The sequence below is a fragment of the Rattus norvegicus genome, chromosome 13 (genome assembly GCF_021556685.1).
Source record: "Rattus norvegicus strain SHRSP/BbbUtx chromosome 13, alternate assembly SHRSP_T2T, whole genome shotgun sequence".
Taxonomy (NCBI): Eukaryota; Metazoa; Chordata; class Mammalia; order Rodentia; family Muridae; genus Rattus; species Rattus norvegicus.
The window spans coordinates 49,637,016-49,655,795 of record NC_141546.1 but is presented as its reverse complement, the minus strand read 5'-3'; the positions used below and the strand labels follow the sequence as shown (position 1 = coordinate 49,655,795).

Genomic DNA, 18,780 nt, shown 5'->3' with positions numbered 1-18,780 from the left:
TAGATTTATTTGTGTTTATTATCCTTTTGGCATCTGTTGTTCCCTTAAATCTGTAAATCTCTGCCTCTTGCTTAACAATAGTTCCTTTTAAAAATCATCCCTTTCCTCCTCTCCGAGACTCCCATGACATAAAATCTAGGTCTTTTACTAAATCTCCAGAGGCCTCCAAGGCTCTTTCGGTGTTTTCTCTCTGCCATTCAGTTTAGTATTACTTGTGCTGCCTCCAGATCACTGGTTCTTTCCTCTCTCTCTCCCCCATTCAGCTCTTGATCTCATCGATGGGCCTCCATTTTTCAGCTACCGCAGTTGTAGTTAAAATGTCCCATCAGGCTCTCCTCCAGAGCCCCCATGTTCTTGACCATCAGTGCTGCTCTGGGGGCGGGGGAAGGGATGCCACCCCCTACTCATACTCTCCTGATGTCACCTTGGTGGGCCAAAGGAGGGACCTCCTTCCTGCTGGGTTGGAAGTCTGGCTGCTTGAGGTCTTCTCCACCAAGGCGGAGAAACCTAGTCAAGCAAGCAAGAAGGCATGGGAGTTCACTCCAAGAGGGTTGCTGGTGGTCGCATCACAGCACGGCAAGGGTGGGTTCTAGCTCCCTACATAGCCTTTTCCGGCACAGTGAAGGTGGAGCTATGATTTTTCCCACAGGGTTGAAAAGACTAAACAGTTCCTAACTAAACAAAAAGAAGGAGCAGACTCTTGTTGAGGTTTTCCTTGTTCATACTCTGTGGAGTTTCTAAGCAACTGGTCATTTTGTTCCAAGTTTGGGGTATATGAACCAACCAGAACAAAACAAAACAAAAAAAAAATCAAAGCCAGGAACCTCATCACCATGCTGTCCCTCCAATCCCAAGGTCCCCACCCCACCTGCCATCTCCTCGGTACTGGTCAGAGCCTCATTATGTTTGCTTTATATGTAAGTCCAGAGTTTTCAGTCTTACTTAGAGGAAGGAATCAGAAGTGCTTGTTTTTAGCTACAGTTCTTCAGAGAATCACAACCAACAGGAGACAGAAATAGACACGGATAAAAATGGATATACAAGAGGCATTTACTAGGAGTCTTGGCCAGCACAGTTACGGAGGCTGACAAGTCCCACAACAGGCTGCCTGCAAGCTGGAGACCCAGGAAGCTGGTAGTGTGGCTGAGTCCAAGTCTAAAGGCTTTGGACCTAAAGAACTCGATGGTATAAGGTTCTGTCAAAGGCCAAAGGTCTTGGGACACCAGGAGGATACTGATACAAGCCTCAGAGTCCAAATACCAGGGGACCTGGGGTCCTGATGGTAAGGGACTGGATCAGAGAGGGTTCTCCAACTTTGGGAGGGGAGAGAGAATACACATTCATTTTTTTCTCTGCCTTTTTGTTTACTTGAACCCTCAGTTAACTGAATGGTATTGTCTCTCTGGCTCTGTCTCTCTGTCTCCCTCTCTCTCTGTCTCTCTGTCTCCCTCTCTCTCTCTCTGTCTCTCTGTCTTCCTGTCTGTGTTTGTGTTTTTGTCTCTGTCTGTCTGTCTGTCTGTCTGTCTAACTGTGTATCTCTCTCTCTCTCTCTCTCTCTCTCTCTCTCTCTCTCACACACACACACACACACACACACACACACACACACACACATACAGACACAACCTGGTAATGACAACTCTTTTTATCCATGTGTCCAGATGCCAGGTTCTTCTAGAGAATTCCTAGAAATTGTATTTTACCAACTATTCCTAATCCAGTCAAGTTAACAGCTTCATCCTCCTCGAATAATTCCTTGAACAATCATTCTGGCAACACTTAAAGACAAATTTAAGTATTATTATTTGTTGTTATTATTATTATTATTATTATTATTATTATTATTATTATTATTTAGTATTATCATCATCACTATTTTGTTTGTTTGTGTTCAGAGACCTCAAAGTCTAGCAGAAAAAAAAGAACACCAGAGCAAAGACCACCTACTGTGTTCAATCCTCAAGTATTTCAGTTGGAGAAGTTGAGTTGCTACCAGAGCTTAAAGGGGTTTTGTTACCATCTGTCTTAGTTAGGGTTTTACTGCTGTGAACAGACACCATGACCAAGGCAACTCTCACAAGGACAACACTTAATTGGGGCTGCTTACAGGTTCAGAGGTTCAGTCCATTATCATCAAGGCGGGAGCATGGCAGTATCCAGGCAGGCACGGTGCAGGAGGAGCTGAGAGTTCTGATTTTTATCTGAAGGCTGCTAGGAGAATACTGACTTCCAGGCAGCTAGGATGAGGATCTTAAAACCCATGCTCACAGCGACACACCTACTCCAATCAGGCCACACCTCCAAATAGTGCCACTCCCTGGGCCAAGTATATTCAAAGCATGACACCATCCTACCTGGGATGGATAGAATAGGGTCAAAAGTGGCTTCTTAGAGGAGGTAGGTTATGTCTGAGCCAAATAGACAGATTTCTGGGTAGGATTGATGACATGGGGCATTCTATCAGAGGGGACAGCAGGTGCAAAGGCTTGGGGCATCAAACAGCAGGAGTCTCTGGCAGATCCCCACTGGCCCTTTTGGGTATGACCTGGGACGGTGTCTGTATGATATAACCAACCAGAGACGTTAGCAGAGATAGGGAGAGGGGGTGCAGAGGCACTGTTTACTTTGCCTACCCTTAAAGGGTTTTAAATATAAAACAATCAGTCAGATTTGCCCATCTTAGTGGTCTCCAGCGTAGTCAACACAAGAAGTAAGGAATCAGCTAGTGGGCTCCCCTTCCAGTTTAAGGGCTGGTTCAACATGCACAGTGATGGTGGAAGCAGATTGCAAGGGTGATCCAATTACTTAGGAGACAAGGGTCACAGGATGCCGTGGCTGAGGGAGAAGGGAAGAGCTTAGCTCCTGACATGTGATTCCAACTAAGGGAAAGAATGCCAGTGAGCTACATGGTGAGATCCTGTCTTCAGAATATTTTAAAAATAAGAAGAAGAACATAAGGTGGTAAGAAAGACACTCCGTGTCAACCTCCTGCCTCCACGTGCACACTCATGGGCAAGCGCACCTGAACACACGTGCCCATGTACACATATGAAATATATTGAGAGGGCCGTGAGGACTGACATAGAGCAACAAGAAAGAGCAGAGCTGCAACACACGGGTGGTCAGGGAGGAAGCATGGAAGATGACGACAGAGTGTGAGGAAGGCCGGGGCACAGGCTGGCATGCTTTTCCATCAGAAACTACTGTTGTTATTTTTGGGAGACAGGGTTTCCCTGTGTAACCCTGCTGTCCTGGAACTCGCTCTGTAGACCAGGCTGGCCTCGGACCCACAGAGATCCACCTGTCGCTGCCTCCTGAGGGCTGGGGTTAAATGTGTGCCTCCCCACCACCCTAAAGAAACTACTTATTTACAGGAGGACTTTTGGTACAGGTGTCTGGTTACCAGGGTTACAGATCTGAGGAGCTGAGTTAGGAGGAGGAAGTAGCCAGCGTACCTAGACAGACTGGAACTGGGCCCTATGTGATCTGGAGCCATCTTGGAGGCGGCGGGCAAGCAGGGTGTCTTGGAGCTTGCTAGATGCTTTCCAAGGCAGAGCAGAGGACCGTTCCCTCTTCCTGTGTCTTGAATGTGCCTTCTGCCAGCAGAAGTCTGCTGACTCAGAGCTAACATAGTTAAGCCAGGGAGTCAGCCAACTTCTCCCTGAGGGGAAGAGCCAAAACATAGTGAGAGAGTAGATGTGGGGGGCAGTTTGCAGGACACCCCCCCCCAGAGAGGTCATGCAGCACAGTGACCATTGGCCCAGTAAGGCTGGCTGAAAAGAAGAATGTTCTCTCCAATGCTCTCCTCACTCCTCCTCTCTCTCTCTCTCTCTCTCTCTCTCTCTCTCTCTCTCTCTCTCTCTCTGATCCTCCTGCCTCCAGTTCTGAATTTCTGGGATTGTAGGAGTGTGCCACGAAGCCCATGCCCCTAAATTCCAAACTCATAAGCCCAGTCTGGTCTCAGGCTCTTCTCGCTGCTGGTCCTTGTCCCTCAGCGTCCCCTGCCTCCGTCCTGAGTGCTAGGCCTGAGGTCTGGCACAGTGGGTCTCAGCCATCCTCTGGCAGTCCAGCTGTCTGGATGAGGCCAAACATGGTGGCTCTGCATCCCGGGGGCTCAGCCCATTTGGTGGCTCTCAGCCTCCTCTCTGCCTGGCTGATTTCTTTGTGTGCCTTGGCCAGGCTCATGCTGCGCCAGGCCTGCCGTGTGGGTATAATAGCCCTGATCTCTGTGCTTGTCAGAAAGGAGCCAGCAGGGGCAAGGCCCCATCCAGGGCTCGTCAGCCCTGTGCCCCAGCTGTGTTAATTGCCCAAGCCCTCCAACAAGCCCACCCTGTCTCCCCTCTGCAATTAAAACAGAAAGCTCGTTATCTTTGCTGCCTGCATTATCTGTAGACTGTGCTGCGAGGCTTTCCCTCAAGTGCAGCACCTGCAGAGGCCAGCAGAGGTTGGCATTAACTCCTTCGATGCTGGAGTGAGACGACTGGAAGCCAAAGGAAGTGAGTGAGTGAGTGAGTGAGTGAGTGAGTGAGTGAGTGAGTGAGTGAGTGAGTGAGCGAGCAGGTGGGGCTGGTAGGAGGGTCCTGATGTGACCTTCAGCTAACTGGGTGACCTTGGGCAAATAGTTTGCCTTTCCTGAGCCCTGTAAATCCTCTCTCCCCTTCCCTTCTGCTCATGAAAGCTAACAGGGATGAGAAAGACGTTGTCCAGGTTGCCAGTTCGTTACTGTAGACGTCCCCAGTCTTCTATTATCATGGCTAATAATATTTTCAGGAGCCACAAGTCACACCCTGGAGATGAAGCCTGCAAGTAAGTAGACTGACAGCCAGTATTGTCAAGCCTGGGAAATTGTCAAGCCTGGAAAAGAGGAGCAGCCAGAGGCTTGAACCACCCAAGGCACTTGGATCTCACAGGATTTAGCAACCCCATTTCACAGTGTGTCCTTTAGCAAGCACTTTGCTCTAGATTCCTCCTCCACAGCTCTAGAGAGTTCTGCTTGATAGTCCCCAAAATGCTTTCCAGCTGGGAGATCTCACTGCCAACGACCTGACAGTGTGAGAAGTAGAGCGACACTTAGTGGACCACGTTGCTGGCTCCTTCATGGGTAATGTTACCTTTGTTTAAGGGAGGAAAAAACATGTTTCGGAGAGGTTAAACAAGCTGGCCAAGGTCACCCAGCCCCTGGAGAACTCCCTCAGACCTGTGCCAGGGAGGCTGTTAAATTATTGCCCTTTTTATGACAAACGTGTTTCCTTACAAGATAGAACTGCACGGGGGGGGGGGGGGGAGGAACAGCCTGGCATGGTGGTGCACACCTTTAATCCCAGCACTTTGGAAGCAGAGCCAGGTGGATCTCTATAAAGAATGAGGATAAGGCCCGCCTGGTCTACAGAGTGAGACCCAGAACATCGAGGGCCATGACACAGAGAAACCTGATATCAAAAAAACAAAAACAAACAAAACAAAACAAAAAAACAAGGAAAGAAAGAAAGGAAGGAAGGAAGGAAAAAAGGAAGGAAGGAAGAAAAAAAGGAAGGAAGGAAGGAAGGAAGAAAGAAACCTAGTAAAAGGTGAAGGTGTTGAATATTGACACTTTGATTTCTCTGAAGCGATACTGTGATTGGGAAGGAATGAATAAGAAAGAGCTTTAGTTCCTCTGGTCTCACTGTGGGACTCTGAAAGATTGCCTAAGATATGCATGCAGACTCTTAAGGAAGTTTGCGTCATCTTTGGGTAAACTGAGGCCTGGAGATGGATCTAAAGCTAACTCGGCATCTGGTTCAGTCTGGAATGTGCCTGTGTGCAGCAGACATGACTGTGAGGTGCCAAGAGCCCTTCTGAGCCTGTTTCTAGAACGTCTTCTGCGTCCCCGGCAGCTGCCTGGGGCTTAGCTTGTCTGTGGAGCTGACAGGATGGAGCAGTCCAGATGCCTCTCCACGGGCTGGGTTCTGGACCTGCTCCTGAGCCATCCAGACACAGGGTCTGGGGAGAGTCTGAAGCAGACAGGGATAGAGGGAATCAGGGGAAATCTGGACATGCTGGGAGGAAACCCAGGCCCTGGCAATCTACCTGACGGGAGAAGTGGCCTGCATTCTTCAACCAAGGCCTCAAGGGCAAGCAAAAGGCTGCAATCCTTACTCAGCCTCTGCCCCACACCACAGCACAACGGGTAGGTAAAGGCTTCCTGGCTTGGGCTCCGTGTGTGAATAGCCATTCTGGGAATCTGATCTTGGTCTCTCCAGCTTTGGGCAGCCCCTTTGTACCTCGACCCTGACGTCAGGCTGCCTCTCTCTGGGCTTCAGAGCCCTCTATTTGTAAAGCCTCGTTTTCTCTGGAGGCTTCCTATGGAGTCCTGAAAAACCCTTAGAGCAGACAATTTCACAGTGTTCTGTGGCTTCTTACCAGGGATTCTGTGAGGAGGAGGAATATGTTGGTGAGGGGAGTTAGAGAGAGGTGATTGACAGCTAAGTTTTGGAAATGTAGCACAACCCATCTGTCTCTTAGAATCATGGCTCCGAGAGGTTTTTCTTGTTTTGTTTTTGGTGCTGGAGTTGGGTCAAGTACTTCATACATGGCAGGCAATCTGGCTACCACTGAACTACATCCCTAACCCTCTGAGAAATTCCTCATTTACGAACCCCAAAGAAAATTTGTGTTTCCACAGTATATGTATGCATATGTGTATATATGTGTATATCTCTGTGTGTATAATGTGATATATATATTTATATGCATGTTTTAAAAGGGCTGCCAGGCATCACGACATACGCCTGTAGATCCCAGCACACAGGAGGCACAGATCGGAGGATTGGTGCACGATCAAGTAAGTTCAGGCCAGCCTGAGCTAGAGTGAGATTCTTCTCAAACACATCCCCCCAAACACACACACAAGGGGGAACTCTGACAACCGCTACAACACAGAAACAAGGTGCATGGATTGATGCAGCCTCAAACGGACTAACACTGTATGAGTTAAGGGACCTCGGCAGGATGCTACTGGCCATGTGGTGAGGATGCAGCCCTCAGGACTGATAGGGACAGCTGGGTTCGCTGGACTCACCATTTCAGAGCGGCATCCATTTCCTTAGCTTGCAGTTCATGTATCTATCCCCCTAAACCCTGGGAGAGTAGTCTTACTAATCTTGCAAAATGTTGAATGAAATAAGTGTTTAAAATCTGTGTTTTACTAAACCAGCCTGTCTTAGTTAGGGTTTTACCGCTGTGAACAGACACCACGACCAAGGCAACTCTTATAGGGACTGGCTTACAGGTTCAGAGCTTCAGTCCTTTATCATCAAGGAAGGAACATGGCAGCATCCAGGCAGGCGTGGTGCAGGGCAGAGCTGAGTTCTGCATCTTCATCTGAAGGCTGCTAGTGAAGACTGACTTCCAGGCAGCTAGGATGAGGGTCTTAAGCCCACACCCACAGTGACACACCTATTCCAACAAGGCCACGCCTACTTCAACAGGGCCACACTTTCTAATAGTGCCCACGCCCTGGGTCAAGGATATTCAAACCATTGCACAGCCTTTTGTGCTTGTTGACATTCTCAGGTGTTTCCTGCCTGCAATATTCCCACAGTTGATGTCACTGACAGGATAGTCCAGGGTCATTCACGATGACTTAGGATTGACTCAATATTTTCTCATTCTTTGAATATAGAAGATCACTGAAATGCTGGTCTTAAATATTACTACTGATTGGATAGTTATTTCTGCAGATTTATTTTCTTGTTAACTACTACTTTGATTTGATACCTTGTGTACTCAAAGAACCATTTATGTATAAATTAAATTTTCATGACTAAAAAAAAGAAAGAAAAAGAGAAAAGATAGTTTCAAGAGGCTTGGAGCAAGGGAAATGAAGAGAGGTGGTTTTGTTTTTGTTTTTTGCTTGTTTGTTTGTTTTATGTGTTTTTGTGTGTATGAGTATTTTGGCTGCATGTATGTCTGTGCGGTGTGGGTGTGCTTGGTCCCCAGAAAGACCAGAAGAAGCTGTCAGATTCCCCCCTGGGTTCAGAATTACAAATGTTTGTACCTGCCATGTGAGTGCTGGGAAGAACTCAGGTCCTTGGAATGAGCAGATTCTGCAGCCCCAAAAAATTGTTTTTTTTTGTTTTTTTTTTTTTTTTTGTTTTTTTTGTTTTTTAGTGGATGCACAGTTTGTTTTGCAAGTTGAAAGGGTTCGGAAGACAGATGGCATGAGTGGCTGCATACAGTTTGAACGCATGTGGCGCTGTTTGTGTTAGTCTCCTTACGCTGCCATATCAAGGTGCCAAAAAATTTTTCTTCTTGAGATTCTGGGGTCTGGATACCCAAGAACAAAATGCCAGGGTTGGTGAGGTCTTTCTTCATGGCTTGCATGGGATGTTGCTCGCTACTAAACACTTGCTTGTTATCCTTGAGGCTCTGGGTTCCATCCCTACTGTCCCAGAAAGAAAGTAAAATGAGCAGGTATTTGAGTAGCCGTGTCTCTAAAGAAGGCACGCAGATGGCAGGTAAGCCCCAGAAGATGCCAAATGCAGGAGTCACTGGGGAGATGTCAATCAAAACATGACAGAACACCCGTCCCCCATGGCAGTGGCTATTGTCAAAAAGGTAGACAATAAGCTCTGTGGACAGGGACCTGGAGACAAGGCTTGGCAGCCGGGAATGTGTCCTGCTCTTTCAGGGGTTGGGAGGGGGGTGAGAGTCCAGCTCTTTGCACTTAGGTCAAGGGTCACCAGCTCCCAGGAGTCCCAGGGGGCTCCAAGTCTTTGACATCAGAGGGCACCTACGCTCACATGCACAAAAGGTTGAGAACACAAATTGACAATAAATATATCTTTTTTTTTTTTTTTAAAGGCAGTTGGCAAAATCTAAAGGAATTCGAGCCCCCGTGCACTGCTGGTGGGAGTGCAAAGCAAGAGAGTAGTAGCTTTGGGAAACGTTTTGTCAGGTCTTAAAACAAAAATACCGTTTGACTTTGACAATTTTTCAAGTATTTGTTTTTATTTGTGTGTATGTGTATTTGTCTGGGTGCATGTATACCATGTGGGTGTCCATGGAAACAAAAGGAGAGCCTCAGATTCCCTGAAGCTGGGGCTATCGATGGTTGTGGGCAGCAAGTAAGTTTAAGAGCAGTAAGTGCTCTGAACTGCTGAGTCATCTCTCCAGCCCCTGACTCAGCATTTGATTTCTGATACACACACAAGACTGTTGGAAACCCATGTCTATACAAAAACTTCACTTGTGCTCCTAGCACCAACAATTCAAAATGTGGAGATTATGTAATGACTGATCAACAGATAAAGTGCAGTATGTCCATATGTTATGATCTGAATCTAGTATGCTCCCCCACAGGTTCATGTTTTAAGCGCCGCTCTCCACCTCGTAGGCTTTTGAAGGCTGTTGGACCTGTAGGAAGTAAGGCTTAGGAGTTAGAAGTGGGTTCCTTGTTCTGCTTCCTGGTCCATGCCATGAGAGACGCCCCCATTTCTCAGTCCTGTCCCCATGCACCCCGCCCGCCGTGCCTTCTCGATTGTGACAAAGTGAGATGCTTTGAAACCGTGAACCAAAAGAAATCCTCTCTTCCCCTAGGCTGCTTCTGCTCTGCGCTGTGGCCACAATGATGCAAAAAGCAACCAGTGTACAGCACAGTGGCATAGCCTCCATTCATAAAAGTCAATATAGGATCAGCTCGTGCTACATCAAGGGTGAGCCTTGAAACCGTTATGCACATGGCATACACCAGACACAAAAGGCCATGTGCTGTGGGGAGCCTGCTTATTTTCAGAATGGACAGATCCTTTGAGACAGGAAATAAATGAGTGTTTCTTTGACCCCAGCATTTCTTTAGTTTATTTAACTGTGGATCCTTTGTAGTTCAGAGAATGATAGTGACGGTCCATTTATGTGTCAGTGGGATCACAGCAAAACACAGAAAAAGGTTCAAGTTTTCCATTCTATCCAAAGGGAAGGGGGGAGAAAACTTGATGTTGTGTGCCTCAATTTTCTCATCTATGAGTTGGGGATATTGGTACCTAGTACAGCACTTACAACAATGCCTGCCTAGCAAAAGGGTCATTGCTGTTACCTGAGCAGGTATTATGGAGTGGACCCCAAATGGCTTGACCCTCCCAAGCACCGTGAAGGGAAGACAAGGTTATTTCCATTTCACAGGTCCGGAGAGTGAGGGGGAGGGGAGGAGATATGATTAGGAAGCACCTGGCACCATGCTGGTTACAAGGACTGATGAGACAGGAAATGCATCCAGGGTCCTCTGCTTGCCAATTTCCATCCTTCTCTTCATCCCACTCTCTCCTGCCTTCCATTTTATTTTATTTTTTTAATTTTTTTGGCAGCATTTTTTTGAGGTATAATGAAATTCAACGTGCTTTTGACAAAATTACACAGTTGTTTAATTTTAATCATGATATAAAACATTTCCATTTTCCAAAAAGTTCCAAGCAGCCAGCCTCCCTCTTCCTGGTCCCTGGCACCCTCAAAGGGAAGGAGAAATCGCTATTTGCTTGGAAGAAGCTTATGCCTCATCTAGGCCAAGGGTCAGACTATGTAGTCACTGGTCATTGAGCTGGGCCAGCCACATCTTAAGGCTGAGCCACCTAGGCCTTCTTTTCCAGCACCAGAAGAGTGAAGCAGGGCGGGGTTGTGTTGGACTTTAGGCGGGCCTGCTGCAGCTCTGATTCAGTGTCTGGACCACCGATGACCATAGTGGCTCGTCTTCCTCATGGCTCCTACCTCCTGCTTCTCCCTCTCTGGCTTTATTTTCCTGGATCAGTGGCACCATCTACCCAGCTACCTATCTTTCTCCTTCGTGCCTCTCTGCCTGCTAAGTGCAGTCAGTTTTATGAGACGGATGGGAGACCACTCTGTTCCCTGCAGAATTCCTAGCCCTGGGGCAATGGTGTCCATGGCAAAGCTGACCCCACTGGCTAGATGAATGACTGGTCCAGCCCTGTGCTTTTGCCATTCTGTATAACACATGTGTAAGAGGCAAAAACCTCTAAGGCTTTTCTCCAGCCCTGCATTCTGATTTGCTGCTTCTTAGACAATGTGGGTACCTGGGGGTGGGTGGGGAGACAGAGAAGGAAGGTAGTTTTTGTCATCCTTTAGCCTCAAGTGACAGGGTGATCCAATAAGAGCCTCTCAGTTCAGGACCCAGGAGGAAATGGACCCTGTGCATACATGCACAAGGTGTCTCCGTCAGGCCCACCTTAGCTCACTTGCAGTGTAGTGGCCTCCTGGGGGCTCCTGGTGAGGTACTGGTCCTGCTTGGCTGAACAAGCAGGATGTAGAGGAAGAGAGGATAGGAAACCATAGGGAGCTAGGCCTGCACTCAGAAGGGAAATAAGCATATGCAAATGTATGCAGATGTACGCAAATCTCTGCAGCTTTGCAGTGAGCCTAGAGGGATCTCTGGGTAGGAGCCTGCACCCCACCCTAGGTTCAACATCTCTTTTTGGCCCATTAATCTCTTCTCCCTACTTCTCCCTCTAAGTAGTGTCTGCTTCTTCACAGTGGTGTTTTCCCCCCGGACCCCACAGGGGGTCTGGGAAGATAAGAAAGCTGAGTCACCAGGCAGGGAAAGGAAGAGACACAGTTTCAAGCTGGGGATGACAGCATGGGAAAGTGGCAAGCCAGTTAACTCACTTCCTGCTTGCAAGTCTCTGTTTAGCCCTAGATGTCAAAATCACCAGCTTTTAGATGGGGCATTACCTACCGTCCAGCTTCTGGAACAATCTAAGCAGAGCTCTGGGTTCTCCAGCAAAGCAAGCAGTGGGGAGATGGCTGTGTGGGCCTCCTCTACCTATCTCCTCTCAGAGCCCATTGTCCTCTCACAAGGCAGGTCTCCTGAGGTGCCAAATGGGTGACACTAACTCTCCTGTGGCGCTCCCCCCCCCCCCCCGTGCTCTACTGAGCATCCATCGTCTCACAGTCTTCTTCTAGAACACACATCCTCTTGTTTACTATTGCTCAATCTGCGGGGCAGTCACGGCAGATGTGGGCCTCAACCGAGTTTGAAGGAAAAGCCCGTAGGTCCCACTCTGAAAAAACGCAGAGCCAACTGGGAGGAGATGGGACCAAAGAGCAAGTGCCAATCTGTCATCCAGAGACTGGACTACAGTCTGGACAGCTCTTAGCTTTACTGCTCCTCTTGGTAGTGGATCAGACCCAGAGTGTGTGAATAGTTTCCCTAGAGTCCCACAGCCAACACCGGCATGTCTCCTGCTCCTCCTACGAGACAATAGAAAGGGGAGTGGTCAGTGAGCACATCAGCAATGGATCAAAGACCTGGGAGGTTGTGGTCTTGGGGTCATGCTCAAAGTCAGATAGCTAAGAGCCATTAGAAAGTAGGGTGGAGGGGTTGGGGATTTAGCTCAGTGGTAGAGCGCTTGCCTAGGAAGCGCAAGGCCCTGGTTCGGTCCCCAGCTCCGAAAAAAAGAACCAAAAAAAAAAAAAAAAAAGAAAGTAGGGTGGAGGGTGGAGAGTGGAGGGTGGAGGGTGGAGAGTGGAGGGGGAGATAACCAGTTGTATCTTGCAGGGAAGTCGAGGAAAGTGCAGGTCTCATAGCTCAGTCAGCAAAATGGGGACAGCTTGCTGAAGGGCCAACTGAAGGATCCAGCCCTTGTCCCTCTCGTTCAGGCTCCACTGTCAGACCAGGGATGGTTGGAATATATTTCGTTGCCCTCTCCTATGATTCAGGCGATGTCATTCTCATTTTGGGGTCATGCCTTCCCAGTTACATCTTCTCTTTCTCTTTCCCTGATCTCGAGGAGCCTCTGGAGAGGTTGTCCTTATCATCAAAGATGTCCCCAAGCTTTGCCAATGTCCCTGGACCCTGAACATTTGCATCTGGGCCCAAATAGGAGTTATAACCAAGACTCTGGTGGGAAAAGCAGCATTCAGTCACAAGTCTCTGGACTTTGGCTCTATAATGAATGCGTTTACCAGGCCCAACCTTTCTGCAGCTGTAGGCCCCATCCATCCATCAGATTCATGGCCGTCAGTGAGAGAGGGGACACTTTAGCCCTCAGACTCCAATCCATTCCAGGCCCGAGTCTTCCTCTCCCCTGGGGTAGACTAATGCAGGCTCATAAATTAAGACATCTGCTCTCCCCTGTAAGCCCCAGAAACCTGGGGCTCTGTAATATCTCCCTTGTTTTCTTTGGCTCTATTTAACTTTCCTTCAATTAGTTAGGCCCCGGGGCAGCGGCTAGACGACAGATGAGTCAGAGGCACCAGATCCAGAACCCAGAGTTTATCCAAATGTCGAATTCTGTTCTCTTCCCATTCTTTTGCTCAATTCTCTCAGCTTCTATGCCCTGGACCTGCACCAGATTTGTGGTCACTGGTGCATTTCCTTGCTATTAACTCTACTGATACAATGAGGACGGAGCTGTTTAACGTGTGTTTAAGTACACGTTTTACACCCCTCAAGACTGGTCTTAGTGGCTGCTCACTTCTGCCTACCTTGTCCATATCAAAGGCTCCTATCCAGGCAGGCCTTGAGTTTCAGAATGGCTGTAGAGACAGAGAGAGGAAGAGGTGACAGCTGGAATGACAAGCCAAAGAAAGCTCCCACACTGCTCAGGGACCTCAGGAAGCTGCAGGAAGGGTGCCTTTGAGCCACCCAATGGTCTGTGCTGAGAGGAATTTTTAGAAATTTTACCCTGAGACCAGTGAATGGCTACGTTTAGAGACAAGGTACTTCAGGTAGTTCTGTAACAAGGCCAACTGTGAAGCCATCATGATGCAAGCCTTTGAGCCCATTATCAAATAATGACAGAGGTGAGGTCTAACCAGGTTGCCTGACTCTGGTGGAAGGGAGAGGAGGAGGAGGAAACAGTTTTGGGAGGTAAGTGTTATGTCCTGAGTGTGTATCAAAAGTTGATCCTCTGGCACTGAGGTAATGGGAAAGTAAGGAGAGTGAAGGTCTGCAGGAAAGGCAGTTGGACAGTCCCCCCGGCCCCCGCCAGTCTTGTAAAGGAAGGGGCAAAATTGCAGGAAAGGGTCAAGGAGGAAACAGACAGGAAAGCTGCAACAGGCTTCCAGGCGGGAACTGGGAGGTGTGGGAGCTGTCCAGCACGGAAGCCTGCTGAAACCAGCAAAGACCCGTAGCCTGAAGCGGATAGAAAAGCAGAGTCCCTCCGAGAATTGCTGTTCTCAACTTGCTGGCTCCTCTGTGTTTCAGGGAGGTGTGTTTGAGGGACCAGCTAGTGGGAAAAGGAAACGCCGAGAAGAGAATAGCTGAACCTTCTCCACGGGGAGAGGCATAAGAAAAGTAATGATGTTCAAAGCTAAGCACTAAGAAAAGACAAGGCACAGCTGACACAGCCCCAAAGGCAAAACGTAGAGAACCGTCTGTGCCTCTAGTACTAACAGGGTGACCAACAAGCGAGCGGCCCACTGGGGTGCCACAGGACCCACTGTGTGTCTGAGTACTGGTGTGTCCAAGCATGCCTGCCAGTGTGACTTGGTCCTCAGGCACTCACATTGGGAGAGCCCTCCTGTCTGCGGTCTAAGGTTCAGCTCGAGTGTCTGTCTCTGCTTCAAAACATGATCATTTGAGCTCTATTTTATCAGGGGCTTCTGTGAGCTCCTGGGCTGTGCTAGGCACAAGGACATATGAGAAATCACAGAGGTACCTTATCCGGATGCATAGCTGTTAGAATCAAACATAGTTTCTCTTCTCTTCCCCCAGTCAGCAAGCCCTTTCTATTTGGCTGATACTTTCTCAAAAATGCTATCTTCAGTGAGCTTCCCTTCTCTGGCCCAACTGCTACTTTTCCCTCAAGTACTTCCTTGAAGCCCCATCCCTGCCCCAGATGCCAAAGCATCACCTCCACTTACAGATTCCTTCTTTCCAGACATACCAGGTATGGTGGTGTGAATAGGAACGGCTCCTACAGACCCATGTGTCTGAATGCTTGGCTCACTGGGAGTAGCACCATTAGGAGGTGTGGCCTCGTTGGAGTGGGCGTGGCTTTGTTGGAGGAAGCGCATCACTAGGGGGCGTGCTTTGAGGTCAGATGTTCAAGCCCAAGCTCAGTGACTCAATCTTTTCCTGCTGCCTTCCGATCAGGATGCTGAACTCTCAGCTCCTTCTCCAGCACCACAACTGCCTGTGTGCTGCTATACTTCCTGCCATGATGATAATGGATTAAACCTCTGGCCTCAATAAATGTTTTCCTTTATAAGAGTTGCCATGGTCATGGTGTCTCTTCACAGCAGTAAAACCCTAAGACCCCAGGTTTTTAGTTAATCTAGGGGCAGGTTTTGAACTGAGGAAGGACAGGCTGGAGCAGCTATGCACAATGGAAGATGAGGATCAGAGGCTGGCCCTCCAGCATGACCACTGTCTTATAGCCCAGAGAGGGAAGAGGAAAGCCCATCCCACTGCTTTGGGATGACTTGAAAGCAGTATTCCTGTGCTATTTCTGCTATGACATGTGCATCTTCTATAACCAGAATACCCTTTTCCTCCTGCTTCACTCCTTCCCAGCATGTCCCTCTTCTGGTATGCTAATTAACTAACTGTGGTTAGCTCCCTTCATGACTATATCGTGGGTTAGCACCCCAGCAGTTGTTTGTACCAGAGATGTCATGGGAAGCCAGGAAGGCTCTGATGCCTGCAGCTTGGGTTTAAATATTGGCCAATCTAATCTGTTTCTTAGTGTGCTTTGACCAGATTCAGCATCCCTTTTCTTTCCTGTAAATGGAAACAATAACATTTTCTACATTATGGGGTTTTCTGAAGTGAAATTAGCTTGCCAGCTATGAAAGGCCATATGAAAGGTTGGGGGCAGTAGCTGGAACATGGTGAATATCCCATACATTTAGCTCTTGTCTTATCCCTCTTTGGGGGGACTCCAACACTGACACTGATGCTAGCCCTAAGCTAGCTAGGGCTTTGAACACACCAAGGGAATTTGATCAACCTCATCTCATTACCATCTGGACACCCTCATGGGTTAGAAAACAAAAAATTCCTGTTTTGTTTTGTTTTGTTTTCTAGATCAGTCAAGGAGGACCAACAGTGTCATTCTTTGACACACACACCCCATTCCTGTATCATGCAAACCCTCCACCCCTTTTTTTCAAAGATTTATTTATTTTATATATGTGAGTACACCGTTACTGTCTTCAGACACACCAGAAGAGGGCATCAGATCCCATTACAGATGGTTGTGAGCCACCATGTGGTTGCTGGGAATTGAACTCAGGACCTCTGGAAGAGCAGTCAGTGCTCTTAACCACTGAGCCACCTCTCCAACCCCAGGCTTCCCTTTTTTTTTTTTTTTTTTTTTTTTTTTTTGTCATTCCCAAAGTACTTCATGTAGTTATCTACTTAATAGCATTTATTGAACACCAACCGTACACCAGGGTTGTGGGATGTGGGGGTGGACAGAATGCCCCCATTGAACTAACAGCCTTGTAAGAAGAGACTGAACAGGTAGGAAGGGTTTTAACAAAGAACAGAGGCATCTCTGGTTTAGCCATAGGGCTGCAGGAGTGACCTTGTAATCAGAGGCCAAGTACTAGGAGGGGTGCCAGTATTGGCCGATGTGGTAGTTTGAATGAAAATGGCTCCAGAGGGTCATAGGGAGTGGCCTCTTGGGAGGTGCGGCCTTGTTGGAGAAAGTGTGTTGCTGGGAGAGGGCTCTGTGTTCTCATAGGCACAAGCCTGGTCAGTGTGTCATTGGAGATGTAGAACCCTCAGCAACTTTTTCTTTTGAACGCACGCCCGCCTGCGTGCCATCGTGCTTCCTACCATGATGATAATGGACTAAACCTCTGAACAGTAAGCCAGCCCCAGTTAAGTGTTTTCCTCTCTAACAGTTGTGGCCATGGTGTCGCCTCAGAGCAATAGAAACCCTAAAACAACAGGTTAGAAGGAGTGTTCTGGGTTTTCTGCAGCCTCCCCTTGCTTCCCAGCCTCGACCCTCTCCAAGGACTCGGCATTTTCTGGGATTCACACACACCTGTCTTTACCACATCTCCCCCATTTCCAATTCTACCATCTTTCTGGGGGCTGCTCCTGCCGATTGGAACTGAGGCCTTCTGAGCAGGGCTTCGAACCACAGGGGATCGAATAACCTAACAGGCCCCAGAGGGCTTCTGACTGATGTTTGAAGACAGAACCTACGAACACCTACCTGCAGACTGCAGCCTCTGCTCTGCTGGGCTGAGGCTAGGATTACCCGAAAACACCGCACACACGTGGGCCAGATTTCCTCTGTCCTACTCCTCAGGAAGCTCCGCCCCTGCACTCCACCCTACTTCCTGTTTAGCCCGGAAGATGTCCAGGTCAGCTTCCTTAACAGCTGTTCCTCGTGTTCTTCATTCAGACTGGTGAGCCAGCAGCTCAGTGAGAGGAGGTAAGGCCAGTCCTTTTCTGGGATCCTGCCTTCCTTCATTCCGGGGCCTCCAGAGAACAGAGTAAGGGGAAAATGACCTTCCTGCCTCTTCAAGGGAGAGAAGAGAGGAGACCAGCTGCAGGGACCAAGAAGCTGACCAAGATACATTGGTTGTCCAATGTGAGCCAGATACAGTACCAGGCAGCAGGCTAACTTCCTCAGGAAGGCGGTATTGGAGAGTAGTCCAGGATAGATCCGGAGTGAAGAGCACTGTTGTGTGCATGGCATGGAGGAACTCAGGGCCTCTTACCTCCTCAGAGAAGGTCAGGGAGGTCTTCTCAGATGGGAAATCCTAGTGGTAGCAGGAGACTAAAACTACCTAAAGACAGACCTGAAACCTGTTTCGTGTGGGCAAGTGGTGGTGTCAGATTGGGAGAAGTGAGGATTGTGGGGCATTAGGGGACCCGAGAAGCTGAATGTACCCAGTTGTGTGTCATGGGCTCAATCATTTGATAAGGCTATTCTCACGGTGTGGAAATCATGAGTGGACCAACTAGTGGGGAGGGAGAGAGAAGAGCATCCTGAGTTAGCGTAATGAAACCAGAAGGTAGGGGGTGAGAGAAGCCAGTCCAGACCTTGGGGTTGTCTGTAGATATTTAGTCCAAAGTCTGGGAACTGAGTTCTTCTATCTTCAATCAAGGTCATCGTCCATCAGATAGACACCTTCTCGTGGAAATAAGGCATGGGTGAGGGCAGATGCTGGACTGTTTTTCTGCAAGGCTGGAGAGTTGCAGCCTGGTAGGACCCTGGCGACCAGTAAGCAGTCTGCAGTTCAGGGACCGGGGGATAGGGAGAGGAGGCTGCTCTTCATTCTGTGGCTAGTCTTGGAGCTGGGTGAGTTCTACAAAGGTCATCCTGTCCTTCCCCTTGCCTTGGACAGGTGGTTATTATCAGGGAGGTATTAGGATTAGGGGGCTTGGCCCTTTACCCAGAAACCATTTCTAGCCCTGTGTGCTTATAGTCCCAGAGGATCCCAAGTTAAAGGTCATACTGGAGTACATATTGAGAACCTGTCTCAAGAAACAGAAAACAACAGAAACATTTCTGGAGTTTTTCCCTGGGCCCAGGACTGGATAGGTCCCACTACACATAAGGAGGGATCAAACTAGATATCTGTGTGTTGGGGTCACCGACTTTCCCAGTCTCCTCACCTAGGTTTAGTTGGCTAGGATCCCTAGGACAGAGAAATCATATCAGAGGGCTCTCTGAGAAGGTAATATCACACACATCATGGATCACAAGTTCAGCTGCTGCCCTTGCCATTTTCTCTGGTCCCAATTTTTATGGTTGGAAAGGGACTTCAAAACCCTATTTTAGTGAAAATGGAAGACAAAGGTTTTATATCTGCAGAGCCCATTAGCCA

At 48.4% G+C, this 18,780-nt stretch overlaps 1 protein-coding gene and 1 long non-coding RNA gene across 7 annotated transcripts in view; one reads left to right on the top strand and one right to left on the bottom strand.

Annotated features, from left to right (window-relative positions):
• Nav1 (neuron navigator 1) overlaps nt 1–18,780 on the top strand; it is a 253,346-nt gene that overhangs the window by 37,118 nt on the left and 197,448 nt on the right.
• LOC148001635 (uncharacterized) lies at nt 12,069–14,932 on the bottom strand. 2 transcript variants are annotated; one of them, XR_015635961.1, is made up of 3 exons: nt 14,851–14,932; nt 13,471–13,521; nt 12,069–12,234 (listed from the first exon to the last, which is right to left on the bottom strand). It is a non-coding gene; the product is annotated as an uncharacterized LOC148001635 (long non-coding RNA). The 2 variants fall into 2 exon arrangements; XR_015635962.1 differs by having other exon boundaries at nt 14,874–14,930.